Genomic DNA, 14,884 nt, shown 5'->3' with positions numbered 1-14,884 from the left:
ATCGAAATCGATCAATGGAAATTGCAGATGTGTTACCAGTGCCGGTGGCATGTAAGAGAACTTTCCGTTTCGCGACCGTTGCCAGCACTGCCCCGTTTCGTGTCCGTTGCCAGCCTCGCCTGGCCCTCGTGCCGGTGGCACATAAAAAGCACCATCCGTTCGTGGCCGTTTGCCAGCTCTGTCTGGCACCAGTGCGGGTGGCACGTAAAAAGCACCCACTACACTCACGGAGTGGTTGGCGTTAGGAAGGGCATCCAGCCGTAGAAACACTGCCAGATTTGACTGGGCCTGATGAAGCCTTCTGGCTTCACAGACCCCAGTAGAACCGTCCAACCCATGCTAGCATGGAAAACGGACGCTAAATGATGATGATGATGATGATGTATGTATATATATACATATACATACACATATATGTATATATAAAATTAATCCAAACATGAAAACACAAAGAGAAAACGCAACAACGTGAGGACGTGGAACAGATATAGTATTATTGGATGCTCAGAAATGAAGGGAAGAAGGAGGGTTTAATGTTTCGAGCGGAGCTCTTCGTCAGAAACATAGGAAAAGGAAAGATCCAGAGAAGGAAAGACGGAGGAAAAAAAAATCGCCAACAGTACACATGCGGTCACATATATATATATATATATATATATGTATATATGTGTGTGTGTGTGTGTGTGTATTTAATCTATCTTTCTTTACATTACTTACTTCATAATTTCTTTCTATTTTCTCTTTCTTTTTCTTATATTCTTCTTGTTTACCTTGATTTCTAACAGTTTTTCTTTCCTTCTGTTTTTCAGGTGAGTGAAACCATATTATTTTAATGACAGTCCTGAGCTTCCAAAGTAAGTACCAGAAATGTGCTGGGTCCAGTTTGATTCCTCATAACCCACTCCACTTTCTTTAAATCTGTAAAACACTATTTCTTAATAAAACATAACCAAATGAAAATATACAGATAACTTTTACTGAGAAAATATAGACAGTGACTTCAAAGTTTTTGCTTGCTCACTTTCATTAGATTGAGCTACTTGGGTTCTTGTTAGCTTCATAAAGTCTTTGCCAAATACTATAAAAAGCCAAAAGGAACCCGCATGTAGCACAGTTTGATAAAAAGAAAGTGTGCCAAAACTTTGAAGTCCTTATCAACATTTTCTTTGAAAAAATTATAGATATATGATTAGATGCAGTCAACATACGACAATTAAACCATTCAAGTTTGAGCTCTAATGTGAATTACTTTAAACCCCACTGTTCGCCCCTAGCAATTTATTGTATCTCATTATTTTGCCAACATGCTAAATATCCTCCATTCATCCCTCCCCTCTCATAAGGTCAAGTAAAAGCAACCCAAGTCCTTATTCTATGCCCAATGCCTAATCCCGTCCCTTACAAACTCTGTGGATATGTTAATCGGTTTCCCAACCTACCTCCTTGTATTTTCTCTATGAGTGTATGACAACGTGTTTGCTCAATATGCTGGCCCTATAGGGTGCATCAGCTGGTTGCATTTATTGTGTGACGTCATGTGTTGCTGACTACTGAAACATATGTAACAGTTGAAATAAAGAAATACAAAGTCAATGTATAGTTTATCATTTTTTCTTGTTTCAGTCATTAGACTTTATTTTAAAACATTGGGTGGTTATAAGGGTCTGAGTAAAATAGAAACTGAAAGGCTCCATGGGGGGAAAAAAGGGTCAAGAACAACTGAACAGTAAGGCAACACTGGCAATGATCACACTCAAATGGTGCTTTTTACATACCACCAGCATGGGAGCCAAGCCGCAGCCCTAGCAACAATCATGCTCAAATGTGCTTTTAATGTTCCACTGGCATGAGTGCCAATCAGGTGGTTACACCCCATGCTCGGATGTACTTTTAACATTCCACTGGCCAATCAGGTGGTACTGTCATCAGCCACGTCAGTGATTATGATTTTGATTTCACTTGCCTCAAAAGGTCTTCACAAGCAAATTTTATTTTCCAATAAACGAGGGGTACTCATAAGTGGGCTGGTTACACCCCACACTCAGATGTGCTTTTAATGTTCCACTGGCACCATGCCTAACCTCTTCCAGGCCCATCCACCTCTCTAGTCTGCATCAACATACTGCAGAATCATCTCGTCTACAACTGCACAATGTAGATTTATCAATCTATTTCTTCTGTAACTACACACACTGCGGGTTTGCCATATTAACAGCAGCTGTACACAGTCAGCAATCAACCTAACACTCTATCACCCTATAACGAGCAGATAGCCATAATATAGACAGAATATTAGGCTACAAAAAAATAAAAGACTCTATATTTTTCATAGAGGTACAACAATAAAGTGGAGAAAGCTCTAAGACATAAATAAGATCTTTTATCTACTCAATAGCTGTAATTTGTTAGAGGATGGTAAAAACCGGTTAATTGAAAAGGAAAGATTGGGACAGATGCCAAAAACATGGTGATTTGTTTTTGAAGAGTCTATTCTGCTAGACATTATGGACAAATTTTAATAATGTTCCAAAACTGTTTGTCTCTTTTTACTATTTTCGTTTCATTTTGTTTATTTTTTATTTATTTTATTATTATTTTTATTATCTTTGGAGCAACTCTTCGATGTTGTTGATGTTCTTCTTATTTGTTATTACACTTTTATTTTCAACTATTTTTTGGTGTTGATATTCCTGGCGGTGCTGGTTGTGGTTGTAGTAGTGATGGCAGTGATCATGGTGAAGGTCTTTCAACATTATGTTTTTTCCTTCATTTGTTCTTCCTCTTTATCTCTTCTCGAAATTTCTCTTTCGTCTAATTCTCCATCCAGTTTTATCTTCAATTTTTTTTTCCTATATCTATTATTTATTATTTTCATTCCAAAGAATGTTTTGTGGGATATATATATACATACAGATAGATAAATCTAGGAGGGAGACAGCTAGAGATAGATAGATAAATCGATAGATAGATAGAGAGACAGACATACAGAGTTAGAGGATAGATAGATACATAAATGGATAGATAGATAGATAGATAGATAGATAGATAGACAGACAGAGATAGTGGGCAATAGAAGAATAAAGATAGATAGACAGCTGCTAATTAAGTACCTTCTGCTTTTTTCAAAAGTTTCCTCTATATTTTTACCAGTTTTTCTTCAAAATTTTACTTTCATTTCTTTCTTTAAAATTCTTTCCCTTCCTCCTAAAAATTTCACTCCTTCAATTCCTCTTATCTTATCTTCTGCAATATCTATTACACAATTCTTCGTTTTCGTATTCTCTTTCTTAGTAGTTTTCTCTTTCGGCTTCTCATCATCCATTCTTAACAATCACTTTTACCATTATCTCTAAAAGAAGGAATCAAAATGCTATGTTCCACAAAGCAATGCATACTTCCATGGTATTATTACCATCAAAATGAGGAATACAACTCCATGATTATTCCAATAAATTCTTGCTAATGCTATGTACTTTTATTTGAATTTTTATTTTAACTTTTATTTTAACTTTAGAAAATATATCACAATTTATGTTTACTTACCTGTTTATTACCTTCTTCTCTTGTGTTACCTGTCTGTCTGTTTGTCTGTCTAACTACCTAGCTTTCTATCAATCATTTTATTTATGTGTATGTCTGTGTGCATATATGTGCTGTGCAAGTGTGTGTATATATATATATACATATATATATATATATATTATATATATATATATATATATATATATATATATATATATTATATATATATATATATTACATATGTCAGTGTATATAAAATATATACGTGACTGTGTGTGTGTATATATATATACATATATATATATAAAACAAATGCGAGGAACAGTAAATGGTTTATTCAAGATTCTTTATTAATCACAGCAATCGTTTCGATCCATCTTGCATCGATCCCTCACGGATGAGCTACAATACAACTGGTTATGGTGTATCCATTGGTGTAGATGTGTCTCATCAGGTGAATTTTCAAAAAGTACCTCTTTCAATAAACTCAGTTTTACTTGGTTTGATTATAAAGCATGTCATTATTTGCCTATAGGCTTCGTATGTATATATATACATACATACATACACACACACATAATATATATCCATTTGTTTTTGTCTCCTTTCTGCAAAAGAGCATAAGCTTGAAGCATCAAAAACTCTTCTAGTCTTCTTGAGCGTTAAACTAATATGCTTTGCTTGTTGTTCTCTCAGCTGGCTCTGGCTTTTGTAGAATTTTGAACCACATATACGTGTGTCTGTGTGTGTGTGTTCATGTGTCATTTTGTCTTGATATCTTGTGATCGTTGTAAATGAGTTTCAATGTCATACAAGCAACATCATTCATTTCCAATCTTCTGTGAAAACATCTCTGACCATGGAGAAATATTAGCTTGCTTGGGAACTGGTGAAAGCTGGTGCCAGGAAGGTGTGTCTGGCCATAGGAAATCTAACACAATAAATTCTGCCCGATCCATGCAAGTCTAGGAAAACACACATTAAAATGATGACGGTGAAACGATGACAAGGACAAAATGGCAGCAGTGGCTGTTGTTTTTGTTGTCAAAGCACCACAAAGCATTTTATTCTCTTCCTTTTCAGTTCTACTTCCAATAAACGTCAGCACCGATTCAATCATTTAAATTCCTCCATTAAAGTCAACTCGGATTCTAGAATTTTGGTCAGGAGAGATAAATATTTTTATGCGTCACCTGTATGGCCATGCCTAACTTTAAAGTTGCCATGGTTTTATCTGACTAAACCACACACACACGGTTTTATGTTGGTCAATTATACTTTTGATCCATATATGCATACACACACACACACACACATACATGTGTGTGTGTGTGCATGTATGTGCACAAATACTCACATATATGTCTATACACATGTACATATATATATATATATATATATATATATATATATATGTGTGTGTGTGTGTGTATGTGTGTACGTGCACATGCACACACAGACACACTCAATTTAACACTTCCATTTGGACCTGTATGAATGTAGGATGTTGCCAAGCTGTTGCTTATTATTATTATCATCATCATTATTATTAAGGTAGAGAGCTGGCTGAATTGTTAGCACACCAGACTAAATGTGTAGTGGTATATTGTGTCTTTACGTCCTAAGTTCAAATTCTGTCGAGGTCGACTTTGCCTTTCATTTTTTTCAGGTTTGATGAAATAAGTACAAGTTGAGCAAAAGGGGTCAATGTAACCAACTAGCCTCCCACCCTGCCCCACCGCCACCTCCTCCAGAATTTCACATCTTGTGCCTTCATCCCTTTCTCCCTTTCAAGGTTTATAAAATAGGTATCATTTGAACAGTGGGGGAGGGGTTTCAATGTAATTGACCTAACCCCCTCCCATAAAACTGCTGGCCTTGTGCCAAAATTTGAAACCATTATCATAGAGCTGATGATGATGATGGAGTGATGATGATGACAGTAGTGACGGTGATGGTGGTGGTGTTGGTGAAGGTAGTGGTGAGGGCAGTATCAATAGCAGTAATGATGATGGTAATGGCGGGGGTGGGGATAGTTGTGATGATGTTAATGATGATAGCAGTGGTGATGATGGTGATGACAATGATGATGATGGTTATGGTGATGATGGTTAGGATGATGATGGTTATGATGATGATGGTTATGATGATGATGGTTATGATGATGACGGTGATGATGATGATGGTGATGATGATGGTGATGATAATGATGATGATGGTGATGATGGTTATGATGATGATGGTGATGATGATGGTGATGATGGTTATGATGATGATGGTTATGATGGTTATGATGGTTATGATGATGATGATGATGATGCCAATGGTGATAATGATAATCGTAGAGTTGGATGTTATTAGTTTCAGTTTCAGAAAATACTCCTCTGCCACTTACCGTCCCGTTTCTGCAGAGTCTCCTGAGTAACAGAATCAAAGCCATTTCTCTCTCAGAAGATGTATTCCACTTGTGGCAATCTGAAAGTGTGTGTGTGTATGCATGTGTGCGTGCATATATGTATGTGTGACTGTACGTATGAATATATGTGAATGTGTGTGAATGTGTGTGTGTGTGTGACTGTATGTCTGAATATATGTGAATGTAAATGATTGTGTGTGTGTGTGTGTGTGAGAGAGAGAGAATATGTATGTATATGTGTGTGAAAATGTGTGCATTTGTATGTAAGTGTGTATAAGTGTGTGAGTGTAATCTGCTTGATCATGTGTGTGTATATGTATGTGTGTATATATAAATGTGTGCGTGTGTGTGTATGTATGCATGCGATTGTAAGCATCTTTGTGTGGGCATGAATGTATGTGTGTGTGTGTGTGAGGAGAGTCTTTATTTCATGTGCAGTTATATGCATGTATGTGTGTGGTCTCCTTGTGTTATGTGTAAACATATATGTATGCTCATAACTGTGTCTGTGTGCACATGAATGTGTGTGTATGTAAGCCTTGCTTGACTTCATATAGAGGAGGAGGAGAGGAAGTAAAAGAATGATACAGAGAGAATTAATGTGAGAGGTGCAGGATGAGGGCACATACTAGGCTTGGTGGGAGGCAATGAGTAAAGGAATGCCAGAAACACACAGTTATGAGAGGCTTCTCTCAGTTTCCATCTTCCAAATCTATTCACAAGTCTTTGGTCAACCTTGAACTCTTGTAGAAGACTCTTTAGGTATTGCTTAGTGGAACAGCACTCAAAAGCACGTGTCTGGGAAGCATCTATGTGTGTGTGTGTGTGTGTGTGTGTGTGTGTGTGTGTGTGCCTGCGTGTGTGTGTGAAACATACTTAATGTTGGTGTGAGATGAAACTCAGAAAGGAAATCTGCTCCAATTTGTATAAATTCTATGAATTACATCTTCCTGGTATCATGGCACCAAGAGTTGAACCAAGTCGGAAGATGGTCTTAAAACATTCAAGAACTACAGGAAGTTGCTGCTGCTGTTGCTATTGTTGTTTAGCTATCTCCCCCACCCCCATACTACCCAAGGTCAATCATGGGTGTTTGGGTTGGTATTTGGGTGGGTGGATGGATGGATGGATGGATAGATAGATAGATTGATAAACTAATGGATAGATATAAAATGCATATTCGTATGTGTATGAAGAGCTGTGGAAAAGTTTCTGGTTTTGGGTAAAAGAAAATACAGAAGTATCAGTCAATTATGATTTTATTCAACATATTCCCCTCTCAGATTCACACACTTATTGCAGTGGGCCTTCAGTTTTTCTAAGTCCTGTAAAAGAACTTGGAAGGCTGGGCCTCCAACCAAGCCTTTCGTGATACCCTTAAAACCAGAAACTTTCCAGCACTTCCTATATATATTCCTCAGACCTAGGTGGGGGTTGTGTGGAGTCCTTCCCCTCTCTGAGGAATTCCACAATCACTTTATTAACTGTAGAAAGTGGGATCCCAAGGTTTTCTGCAATTTTACACTGACTGTGTCCACTTGCTGAATGATCTACAATACAGCCTCTTTGAAATTCAGACAGTTCCAAGGCTTCTTTTGTACGTGGCATAATTAAACAATCACATATAGAACCTAAAACATGATAATGTCAATTAAAAGAAGATATAAACCATTAAAAGTTATAATAAACATAAAACAATGTTTTATGGCATGTCAATTTACTTCTGTCATATATATATATATATATATATATATATATATATATATATACAGGGATTGGACAAAATAATGGAAACACCTAGCATCATAGCATCATAATTTTGAAATATCTATAAAACCATCAAAAGCTTGTTTATTTTTAGGTTCATTGATGTATTATCAGTGTTGCTTAATATGTTTTGCTAAAATTGCTGTTTCTTTTAAGATATCATCAGAAAAAGGTAATTAAAATTAATTAAAATGATAGATTTATTGGACTTTCCAAGATGGCAAATTGTTGGTGCTCATATAGCAGGTGCTAGCATAACAAAAACAGCCGAAATGTACAGTCTCAAAAGTAATGACAGCCATTGAGAAAGAGGGAAAAAAACCTCTTCGTTGAAACAAAACAGTGGAAGAAAGCCAAAACTTTCAGATAGGGACTGTCGGACACTTACGTGAATTGTTAGAAAGGATCACAAAAGTACAGTTCCCAAAATTACTGCAGAGCTTAATGACTACCCCGAGAACCCAATTTTCTCAAAAACTGTTCACCAGGAGCTGCACAAAGCTGGATTTCACGGGGGGGGGGGGAATCAGAAAATCACTACTTTCAAAAACAAACATTGCAAAACATTTAGACTGGAATAAAAACCTACAGAATTGGTCCCTAGAGCAGTGGAAAAATGTTATTTTCTTGGACAAGTCATCCTTTACCTTATTTCCGATCACTGACTGAGTATACATGTGGAGACAGCCAAAAGAAGCATTTGACCCAGACTGCCTTCTTCCAACTGTTAAACATGGAGGAGGATCTGTGATGATCTGATCGAGGGCGGGGGCTATATCTTGGAAATCTGCCAGTCCAATGGTTTCCCTTCATGGCAGAACTAACAGTCAAGTCAAGACTATTTAAGCATTTTATCTGATCAAATTTATCCTATGATTGTGGAACTGTTTCCAGAGGGAAAAGCCATCTTTCAGGATGATAAAACACCAATTTACAGGGCTAAAGTTGTTACTGAATGACACGAGGAACATTCTAGTGAAGTTGAACATCTTACTGGCTGCCATAGTCCCCAGATTTCAATAATATTGAACATTTATGGTGCATTTTAGAAAAACAAGTAAGGAGTCGATATCCTCCACCATCATCACTACAAGAACTGGAGACTGCTTTAGCTGAAGAATGGACTAAAATTCCTTTGGAAACAATTCAAATTTTGTAGGAGTCCATACGTCATAGAATTCATACTGTAATTATTGCCAAAGGTGGTCCTACCCCATATTTAAATAAATTTGTTTGAAATTTTAAGGTGCTTCCATTATTTTGTCCAACTCCTGTATAAATGCCTTAGTGGTATTTCATCTGCCGTTATGTTCTGAGTTCAAATTCTGCCAAAGTCGACTTTGCTTTTCGTCTATTCGGGGTCGATGAAATATGTACCAGTTATGCACTGGGATCGATGTAATCGACTTAATCCCTTTGTCTGTCCTTGTTTTTGCCCTCTTGTGTTTAGCCTCTGTGGGCAATAAAGAAATATATATATATATATATATATATATATACCATATGTACTAACTCTATACTTTCATGGTGGGAGTGCATGTTTCTTTTCTGGAAGATCAAAGTAGAGTACGGGACAAAAAATATTGGTTGAAAAACACAAAATCTGTCAAGGCTTCCTTGTTGGTTTGAAACACAGGAAGTTTGATGCAGAATGCATCACATAACTCAGAACTTTAGGCTGGTGTATTGCTCCAGTTCCACTTCCTTTGCAAGACCGTGATATATAATACGCTTGAAACTTAAATTCACTTATATATATATATATATTATATATATTATATATATGTATGTATATACACATGTATGTATGTATAATGCTAGTTTATTGTTGTTAATATTTTTAATCTCGTGTTTTGTACAACAAAATAAAATTCATCCATTAACTTAATTTACATCTTAGTTAATACTAAAAACAAACAGCAGTTTATCAAATATTCTCGTCTATACAAACATTGAAAAATGTCAGTAAATATTTTGTTTTCTGTCGGAATTTTCTTTGATTTCTTGCTGAGGTTTGCAGGATATGATTCTCTAATTGGTAGTGTATACATAAGCCACCAAAGACATTTTTGTGTTAGGTTGTGTTTTTGTTTGTTTTTTAATATTTATTTTGATAATTGCATTTTGAAATACTTCAAAATACTAAGATGCTACTGCATGTTTACATATGCATGTACTGAGAGTCAAGATTGCAGAGTCAAGTAAGGACTAAATGGCCTGCAAAGTTTTAAATGATGTGATCTTTGAAATTGTACACTGGCAGCTCAAATGTCGAGACCACACATTCGGAATGGAGAACAGAAAGGTACCAACTAGCATTAGCTTTTTTTTTTTCTTTTTATACCAACTCAACTGAGACCATCCCTGATTTTATGCCACAAACTTCCTGTTTCAAAGTGAACTAAATTAGAAACTTTTACCAAAATTTCATGTTAATTAATGTTCCAAACACCAGCTTAATTAATAATAACAAAGTTATTTTACTAAATTCTTCAACATTTTCAAAATAAATTGAAACAAAGACAATATTTCAAGAAAAATATAGTAACAAAAGAGTTGAGCAGAATTATATTCAAAAGCGTCTCAACCATGACCATCCAGTCATTTTTTCTCTTATCTAATCTCAATAAATTTCTGACTAAATCGTCCAATGGTGGTAGGGTGGAATTTAACCCTTTTGGTAGCAAACCACATGAAACAGTTCGGGGCTGTAGTGTTGGCATCGGACTCAGCATCCTGGGCGCCTTTCCGACCATCACCACCACCGCAGTGGGCAACATGTTTCACGCTGGTGTGTGGTTGTGCCTTTGGCCAACAGGTGCCAGCTTCCATGCACAGTCTGTGCTGCGCTCCGTCACATCACTTACTCCATGCCTTCCCAGCACAGTGGAAAGCATTTACGGCAGATGCCACTGGACCCACACACAGCCCTCTCTCACGTCGGTACTCAGTGCCTCCAGGCATGTCTGGTCATCGTCTGGCAGTGCATGGTATCATATGGGGTACCATGGATCAACACAGCTTCAGGCTTGCCATTGTGCTGGTACACACAGCCAGGCTCCTCCTCACAACTGGTATGGACCAGGGGAATCCGATTGTCTAAAATATATATGGACTACCATGAATCATTCTGAAGCTTTGTCAATTAGTTGACTTCTCTGCAGACTTGTACATATGGGTGTATGCACACATATATTTATATGTATATTTTATATACTTGTGATATCTTTTATATAACTCACAAGTTTATGAAACAGCTTGAAGATACTTGCCCAAGGTATTCATGTGTGATACCTCAGTCCTTTACTATAGCCACAGGCTGACCAATGCCTTGTGAGTGAATTTGGTGTATATACATATATATATATATATATATAGGAGATAAATAAAAATATATGCATACATACAAACATATATGTACGTACCTACATCTACATGTATATATACATGCATATATAAATAATTATACGGAAGTACAGGACATCACAATAAGACGTAGAAACAGAAAAAGCCAAAAAACAAAAAACAAGAAAACGGAAAACGAAAACCAAATACAGGACAGGTTACACAAGGACAAAACCCCCGTCATCAGCTGTCGCTAGAGGAGTCAGGCATGTTTCGAAGGCATAACAGAACACTAATCCAATAGGCCTTCCTGCGAGAGAATTAAAATAAAATTTCAAGCAGCGGGGCACAATGAGTACGAACACAAACAAGACGTAACAATAAGACTGCAAAATTAAAATACAAGTACAAAAACAAACACAAGAGGACGAACGAAAAAGCCTTTTTTCTGGCATAGACAAACAATAAAACTGCAAAAATAAAAATACATGTACAAAAAGTACAATTAGTTACAAAACGAGAAAATAACAAGAATACTATACAGGAAATTAACCACACAAGGGACGAACGAAGAAGCCTTTTTGCTGGCAAGGACGAAAGTGTAGTAGCAGCGCGTGGAGGCAGTCTTTTCAATAGTGGTAACCACGTGTAAAGGAATTTTGTTTTATAGGCAAGGAAGAGGGAAGGAGGAGGGGGACACGCGGCGAAGAGAGAGGAGGAGGGGGAGGGAGAAAGATTGAAGAGGTTAAAGCAAAGGGAGAGAGTACCGCATCTTCAATATAATAATATTAATATAAAAAAAGGGGACCAAGAAGTGGATCGAAACGACGAATCGGAACGAAACTGATGCGGGGCGCTGTCAGACAATAAGGAGATAAATAAAAATATATGCATACATACAAACATATATGTACGTACCTACATCTACATGTATATATACATGCATATATAATAATTATACGGAAGTACAGGACATCACAATAAGACGTAGAAACAGAAAAAGCCAAAAAACAAAAAACAAGAAAACGGAAAACGAAAACCAAATACAGGACAGGTTACACAAGGACAAAACCCCCGTCTATATATATATATATGTATATATATAAAAGTATATATATGTGTGTGCATCTTTGTGCTTGTCCCCATACTACTTGACAACTGGTGTTAGTCTGTTTGCATCCTCACAATTTCGTGGCACAGTGAAAGCAAATGAGAAAATACATACTAACTTTAAAAAAAAAATCAAGAACTTGGGTGAATTTTTTCAACTAAAACCCTTCAAGATGGTACTCCAGCATGGCTGCAATCCAATGATTGAAGCAAGTGAAAAATAAACAAAATGGAAGACATATATTCTGTTATTCTTTTATTTGTTTCAGTCACTTGTTACTGCCACCCAGACCACAGCGGATAGTCTCTTCTATCCACTCGGGCTCAATTCTGGGTGGCAGCCCACACACCCAAGCTCTCGTTAATTTTCGCCCACCGTATGGCACGCAAACTTTTGTGCCACCGTAGGGGTGTCAAAAGGTACACACACAGTTCCATACTTTGCTCCCCTATGAATAAATCTAAAAGTTGGCAGGTACTCTGCCAACTTGCCTTAATCTCAGACTCAGAGAACTCAGCAACGGTTTCAAGGACTCTAGAGTAGGTCCTTAACAGCACCGTTCTCTCAGTATAATTTTTGAGCCAGTCTTTGGGGGGGGGGGCGACAATTCGCCACTCCAAAGCAGTATTCTTTGTTGCCATTTTTTTCCAAAAATAAAATAAAAATAAAATGTTCCAAAAACAAAAAAGGTCCAAAAATGCTCAAATAAAAGTCAATAATAAAACACAAAGAAAGAACAGAAAGACAGACGAGAGAAAGAAATGAATGAAGGAAGACAGTTCAACTGGCACCAAAATTCTTCTTCTCGGGTAATCCACAATTCACAGTTTTCCGTCGCAGCACAAAAATTAAATTCTTTGCCGTCTTTGCACTCCTTGCCTGACTGCTAAATCCAATGGTAGCTCCCGGGCATGAACACAGTCAAGAAAAAGACAATTTTCACAAACAAAATTTTTTGCGGAGGGAATATGCCTCCCAAAAACACAATTCCCTCTGCAAAGTGAGTCTTTATGCAGAACCACAGGCAGGCAAATGTCTGGAACTCAGTGGAGACCCTTGCTCATCGAAAATTATTAATTACGAACAAATGGACTCCACTAAGCCATCAAAAATAACAAATGCCTTACCTGTAGCCATGCTTCAATTTTTCAATATTTCACATCGAACAACGTGATTTCCAATCAGCGTATAAAAACGCGAATTCTTCTGTAGTGAGGTAAGCAAGCTACTTACCACACAGCCACCCTTGCAGCTTGTATATATGTATGTCACATGACAACACCGTCATATGACATCTTGTCAATGACATTGTGTCATTGACATGCTGTATGTACATAAATCTCAAATAGGTTGTGTTCTTTTCTTAATGAACAACCAATTAGAGATTTAATACAATCTTCACCATTAATGCTAATGTCTGATTGTGTGTGGTTTGTTGTTTTTGTTTGCTGACTCAGGTCTGGAATAGGTCCAGGGGTGTGGGTGGATATGGGGGAATGTATGCCTGTGGTTGTGTTTGCATGTGTGTGTGCAAGTACTTACATGCACTTGCACACACATATGCGCACATCATAGGGCAGCCAAGCATACACACTTGCAAATCTATTTGTGTATATATACATACACACACACACACACACATACTCACACACACACACACAAATACACAAGCATACATTTGTATGTAGATTTGTGTGAGTACATTGCTCTATTCCAAAGAGTTACTGGCACACTCTTTCTCTCTCTATGTATATATGTGTGCATGTATGTGTACACATATACATACACACACACATGCACATACATATACATAACATACACATATATCTGCACATAGGTATTATATCTATAAGTATCTCCCCCTCTCTCTCTCACTCTCTGTCTCTATATTTATACATATATGTGTGTATGGGTATATATATATATATATATATATATATATACTCATCTACATACACCCATATATGTATATATATATATATTTACTTGCATGTATATATTCACACATTTATATACAACACTCATAAAACTCTAATATATGTACACGTATAAGTGCAATCAATAAGAGCACCAGTTTTTGCAATGATGATAATGATGATGATGTTTGTGATGTTAACAGTGTTGGTGGTGGCAGGGGTGGGGAATTCGAACTTCATTCTAATGACAAGAATGGCACTAACAGAGACAACATTGATACACGGTCTCCACCACCACCACCACTACCACCACCACCACCTGATAACAACAGCAATAATACTGAGGATGAAGATGGTGAGAGTGGTGGTGGTGGTGGTGGTGGTGATGAGAGCTGTACCATTTTGTTTGCAGTTATATCTACACCACATCCTACCTCAGGGTAATTAAATAGAATTATTTATAGATGGTTTAATTACCAATACTGGAATTGTCCAGTTTTTACTTTCTTTTACCGCATAATAAGACATTGGCTGTCTGTTAGTTCTTCCTTTTTTTTACTCTCTATCCCTCCCTCTCTCTCTCTCATACATATATGTGTGTGTGTGGATGTGTGTATGTGTGTGTGTGGTTTAGATATATATATTGCAAAAGATCATGAAAGCCTGAATCATTCTGGTGATTATTCTGTTGGTCCCCGTATTGGTACCTTTCTATATTTGAGTATGCTCATGAATCTATATTCATGTATATGTATATTTTATATGTGTTTATATTGATGTATCATCTATTATATAACTAACAAGACT

The 14,884-nt window shown here is 36.8% G+C and overlaps 1 protein-coding gene across 1 annotated transcript in view; it reads left to right on the top strand.

Moving 5' to 3' along the window:
* Window positions 1–14,884, top strand: part of LOC115215914 (heparan sulfate glucosamine 3-O-sulfotransferase 5-like) — a 507,987-nt gene that overhangs the window by 85,013 nt on the left and 408,090 nt on the right. Inside the window, exon 2 of the mRNA XM_029785263.2 lies at window positions 810–854. The gene's annotated coding sequence lies outside the window, so the exon portion shown is untranslated. The remainder of the gene's footprint in view (window positions 1–809; window positions 855–14,884) is intronic.

The sequence above is a fragment of the Octopus sinensis genome, linkage group LG9 (assembly GCF_006345805.1).
Source record: "Octopus sinensis linkage group LG9, ASM634580v1, whole genome shotgun sequence".
Taxonomy (NCBI): domain Eukaryota; kingdom Metazoa; phylum Mollusca; class Cephalopoda; order Octopoda; family Octopodidae; genus Octopus; species Octopus sinensis.
The sequence above is the reverse complement of the archived record's forward strand: the minus strand, read 5'-3'. Positions and strand labels throughout refer to the sequence as shown.